Source organism: Melitaea cinxia, chromosome 29 (genome assembly GCF_905220565.1).
Source record: "Melitaea cinxia chromosome 29, ilMelCinx1.1, whole genome shotgun sequence".
In the NCBI taxonomy this organism is placed as follows: domain Eukaryota; kingdom Metazoa; phylum Arthropoda; class Insecta; order Lepidoptera; family Nymphalidae; genus Melitaea; species Melitaea cinxia.
In genome coordinates, this window is record NC_059422.1 from 213,771 (window position 1) to 219,958 (window position 6,188).

General features: G+C 35.3%; 1 non-coding gene across 1 annotated transcript; it reads left to right on the top strand.

The window, feature by feature from the left end:
• The first annotated feature begins 2,257 nt into the window (after window positions 1-2,257).
• Trnar-acg lies at window positions 2,258-2,330 on the top strand. The gene has a single exon. It is a non-coding gene; the product is annotated as a tRNA-Arg (tRNA).
• Window positions 2,331-6,188: the final 3,858 nt, after the last annotated feature.

The window sequence follows — 6,188 nt, forward strand, 5'->3', positions numbered from 1 at the left end:
ACATAAAAAAAATAGGCTATCTAACGCTAAAAGAATTTTTCAAATCGGACCACTAGTTCCTGAGATTAGCGTATTCGCTAACAAACAAACAAACAAGCTCTTCGGCTTTATAATATACGACATATTTCTATTCGCAAATATAAATAAAAAAGTTGTATTACTTGAGGAGGAACAGATCCTAACAGATCCTAACAACCTGCTCCTTCTGTTAATGTCTATTCGTAACTTATTTACAGGATAAACTGTTTATTTATTTATTTATTTAAGCGTACTAACAATATACATATTTTTACATTGTTTTAATAAGCACATTAGGTATACAGTAAGGTCCTTAATACATATATCAATAACTAGCATACATAACATTCAATTTTTTTTTTTCAGCTTACATAACACAAAATAAAACTATTAATTACTTTAAAAAAAAGGATTACAAACGAGAATATAAAAAATGTTTACAAGAAGAGTTTCCGCAAATGGTAAAATATGCTCTTCGACTTTTTTCTTATTTACAGATAAGTTGTGATTTCCCAATTGCTGAGAAAGCTATGTAATAACATCAAAATAAGAAAAGTGTGTGTATGTTATGCACGCACGTAAGAAGGATACTTCATTGGCTGGCTAACTTCACGTTGCTAACTTCTTCTTCGTTGACTAGCTGACTTCAGGGTGTCGCTTGTCGTGACGGTGCGCGCGCATCGTAAAAATGTACTCTCATCATCCCTACCGCGCCAAAAGAAAATATAATTTTAAAAATAAAAACGCGCGTGTGTCAACTACGACATGTGACTGCAGTTACTATTTAAGAAGACCCTGATATTAAAAATATAATCAGCTTTTTCTCGCGAGTGACCTTTCGCGGTTAAACGTCACTCCCTGGAGGTCAACGTTCCTGTTTTACATGATTTAAGGAGTAGAAACCAAATATGTATTTAATAACCGACTTTGAAAATAGGATGAGGTTCTCAATTCAATTGTGTATCTTATGTATGTTAGTTCATAACTTTTGACCGGGTGAACCGATTTCAATAATTGTTTTTTAATCAAACGACGGTGCGTGTCATGTCATACTATTCAAATTTTATTGTGAACCGACCAGTACTTTTCGAGTTATATCTAATACTAGCTTCTGCGCGCGACTTCGTCCGCGTGGAACAGATGCGCGCGCAATACTTGATCATTATTTTGCTGCGATGTTATTTTAAAACTGCGATATCTCCTGAGATACTCATTGAAATCGAATTATGTAAAAGGCTATTTTGTTTTAAATTAAATATTTGTGATGAATAACGTATTTATTTACATAAGGATTAGTATCATGTTTATAAAAACATCTTCGCAAATAATGCATTAGTTTAGAACAAACTTGGTTAGCATAAAAAAGGTTATAGTGAGCCAACCTTAAAAGATAGATGTATGCTGTCGCGGACTTTTTTTTAGAACTTTTAAAGAGGATCATTTCTGTTATTCATGATTTTTGCGAAACTTTAACTGTTTTCACAGCGCTCGCAGCGAAAGCTCTCAAAAGGAAAAAAGAATCCCCGATTTTGAAATATTCTTCATTGGTGCTCCACTCCTTTTGGTCTTAGTGTGATGATATATAGCCTATAACCTTCCTCGATAAATGGGCTATCTAAAAGTAAAAGATTTTTCAAATCGGACCAGTAGTTCCTGAGATTAGCGCGTTCAAACAAACAAACAAACTCTTCAGCTTTATAATAGTATAGATTGCGTATTTATTGCGTAGATATTTGACTATTTTTTCGTCTACCTACGTTGTATTATACCGCATAACTTTTTACTGGATGTTACCGATTTTGATGATTTTTAATTTAATTGAAAGCTAATGTTTATCATGTGGTTACATTTAACTTTCATCAATATCTGATCATAATCGATCAGATATCGATGATCGAATCAGATTTGAGTAATCCTTGATTTGACTTGATTGACTATATTTTCGTCTACTTACGTTATATTACGCTTCAGCCTGTAATATCCCACTACTGGGCTTAGGCCGCTTTCCCCATGTAGTAGAAGGATCAGAGCTTAATCCACCACGCTGCTCCAATTCGGGTTGGCGGATATTACTTGTCGATGTAATTAATGTCGGTTTCTTTTTACAAGCCAACTCAATCAGTGAAGTCAAATACACACATCAATACAATGCTTTTGAAGCCTACTTGATTAAGTGTTCTTAATTTGATTTTATAACAATACTATAATAGATATCTAAAAATATAACAACTCGTACAACGGCCCTGTGGCGCAACGGATAACGCGTCTGACTACGGATCAGAAGATTCCAGGTTCGAATCCTGGCAGGGTCGGAATATACTTTTTGTAACTTTAAAATTAAATTTTGTCATATTTGAGCATATATTGTTTTATTACAATGCCAGCTACGCGATGTTCCTTGGGGTTCTATTCCCACTTAAATCAAAATCAAAATTTAAAATATGTTTCTTCAAATAGGTTTCAAAAGGACCTTCGAAACATAATTTTACAAATTAAAATTATGACTTCTTTTACTTGAAGTTAATATTTATTAAGGAAGCTTTTATTTCTAATCCCCCCACTATGCCTCGGAGAGCACGCAAAGCCTTCTGTTCTAATTTTAATAATGATAAAAACTCGTTTTAGGGAAATTATCCTTTCACATACAGTGAATTATCGTAATGGGTTATGCGTCATCTTAACCGAATTTAAAAAAGGTGATCTACAGTTCGACTATATTTTGTGTTTGTTACTTCATAACTTATTACTGGGTGTACCGATTTTGATGACTCTTTTTAAATAAAAAAGTCAGCGCTTGTCACGTAATCCCGTTTAAATTTATACGCGATTTAATGAGTATATTTTGACTAGCCCGTTGGCGGAGTTTGTAGTGACCCTGCTTTCTGCTCCGAGGGTTGTGGGTTCGATTCCCACCTGAGTCTGGGTGTAATATAAATATTTATTTATATATTTATATATGTATTATTTATAAGTATGTTTATCGAAAAAAAAAAAAAATATGTAGCTATATACCAGTCGGCTGTTACCTAATAACACAAGCATTAAGTTGCTTTCTTTAGGAACAGACGACCGTGTGTGTATTGTGTAGATATTTATTTATTTATTATTATATTTTGATTAATTCACTTCGCCTACGTTGATGTCATTTTATTACTTTACCGATGTATGTACAGAAAGACGTGAATAACTTGGTATGTTAGGTTTATATATTTTTGAAAATTGAAGTAATTACTTCTTTACGCACGCTTGTCTTGGGGAGTAAGCTGGTGAATGCGTGACGAGAGCGTTACGAAAAGTGTTATCGGGTGACGCGAACGGAAGTTGAGAGGGAGATATAAGTTAAATGGAGCTATTTTATAACTAGGTCGGCAAACAAGCGTACGGCTCACCTGATGGTAAGCGATTACCGTAGCTTATAGACGTCTGCAACACCAGAAGCATCGCAAGCGCGTTGCCGACCCAATCCCCAATCCCCCCAGGAGCTCTGGTCACCTTACTTACCAACAGGAACACAATACTGCTTGAAAACAGTATTATTTTGCTGTGGTCTTCTGTAAGGTCGAGGTACTACCCCAGTCGGGCTGCTCCATATTTTGAGCAGGAAATTCCTGCTGTGCCCTACCTCAGTTAAACTATATTCAGCTCTGTACCCCTTTTATCCTCTACAACCACTGAGCTCATTTCACAAGCTATTACATTACGGTTATTAAATAATTATAAATCCGCTGTAATTAATTCTGTGGTCGAGCGGCCGCCGGAGCGTGTCGGTTCGATTCCCGACCCAGTCAGTTGATTTCATTAATTGCTGTACGAACTAGGAAGTAGTTTATTTATGAGATATGAGAAGTAAGATGAACTGTTGATAAATTAAGTTTAATTTTTTACTTAGTGATTTTTTTTTTTTAACCGACTTCAAAAAAAGAAGGAGGTTACTCAATTCGACCGTATATATATTTTTTTTTTAATGTATGTTCGGAGATAACTTCTTCGTTTATGAACCGATTTTGATAATTCTTTTTTTGTTGGAAAGGAGATATTCATAGTTTGGTACCATGATAAGGAAACCAGGATCTGATGATGGGATCCCAGAGAAATCGAGGGAAACTTTCAAAAATCGTAAGGGTGACTAGTAAATTTAATCATGTTTTTATTAAGTACTATAAAGCACTACTATTTAATAAAGGTCTGAAGTCGATCTGATGATGGAGAAGAAAGATAGTCGAGGGAACTCTTCAACGATTTATAGCAATTACGTGTTTTTGAACTTAATTCGTTTCTATTGATGAGAACTTTGCACCTGTATGAGTTATAAGTGCCATTACAGTCTGATGATGGAGACAAAAGTTATTCGAGGGAACTCTTTAACGATTTATAGCAATTACCTGCTGTTTGAACTTAATTCGTTTCTATTGATGAGAACTTTGCATATGTATGAGTTATAAGTGCCATTTCAGTCTGATGATGGAGACGAAAGATAGTCGAGGGAACTCTTCAACGACTTATAGCAATTAACTGCTGTTTGAACTCAATTCGTTTCTATTGATGAGAACTTTGCATATGTATGAGTTATAAGTGCCATTTCAGTCTGATGATGGAGACGAAAGATAGTCGAGGGAACTCTTCAACGACTTATAGCAATTACCTGGTGTTTGAACTTAATTCGTTTCTATTGATGAGAACTTTGCACCTATATGAGTTACAAGTGCCGTTAAAGTCTGATGATGGAGACGAAAGATAGTCGAGGGAACTTTTCAACGATTTATGGCAATTACCTGCTGTGTGATCATCTGTGTCGCAGGACCAGGTTTGATGATGGAGCCCATAAACACTCGAGAATTTCTCAACAATTTACAGCAGTTACCTTTTGCTGTTTGACGACCGCTTTGATATAATGGTGCATGTGCCGTGTCGGTGGCGCCTAAACACCGACGGTCGTGGATTCTATTCCCGCTCGGAGTGGATATTTATGTTTATACAAATATTTATTTGCGGTCTAGTTGTTAATCCTTGTGGTTCTCCCAACCTAGCTTCGGAGAACACGCTAGGCTGTCAGTCCCGGTTGTTATTACGTACACCTGATAGCGAACTTTACTCATAGTATGTCGACGCGTTAGTGCAGCGGTCACAGCACCGGCTGTTGCGCTGGCGTTAGTGGGTTCAATGCCCGCGTACGACAGACGTTTGTATTGGCCATATAGATGTTTGTCATGATCTGGGTGTTTGTGCTTGTGTATTGTGTATGTTTCCGAACCTCCGACATAAGAGAAAAAGCATCCTTGATAAGTCTACGCATCACTAAAAATTGTAAAATAAAATAATTTTTAACAAAAAAAAAACCGACTTCAAAAAGGAAACTGAAAAGTGAAAAATAAATTTACTTAGTACAAAGTAATTCGTATTTTGATTTAGTTAATCAGAAATGATTAAATAAATATTTTATAATTTTGAAGTTGGTGCCAAGTAAATACTACAACAACCTGGCTACAATAACAAATACAAACAACACACACACACAACAAACAAGTACAAAAAATATTATTAGATATGTCAAAACAATAACAGAATAATAACAGTATTCAACCTAATAGTCAATGAAACAAATTATGAAAGAAAACTGAATACAACTTACGAGTAGATACTAGAGTAGTTATTGTTTTATTATATATATATATATATATAATTTATTATAATTATATTATATATATATATATATATATATATATATATATATATATATATATATATATATATATATAATGGCATGAAACCGGTGCTTACACTCCCGTGGTTTGCCGGTTCGATTCCCCCTCGGGATGGATTAGTATTTGTACATATATTTCTTTCCGGTCTAATTATCCTTGTGAGTCTCCCCACCGCGCCTCGGAGAGCACGTTAAGCTGCCAGTCCCGGTTGTTATCATGTACACCTGATAGCGATCGTTACTCATAATAGGGAATATATCCGCCAACCCGCATTGGAGCAGCGTGGTGGATTAAGCTCTGATCCTTCTCCTACATGGGGAAAGAGGCCTATGCCCAGCAGTGGAATGTTACAGGCTGAATCGTATCAATCTATCTTATTATATGGGAAGTTATTTACTTAATTTTTTTCTATTTTATTGCTTTTTATTCTAAGCTAACAATGATCACTTTGTTACAGGTTTTAGTGCC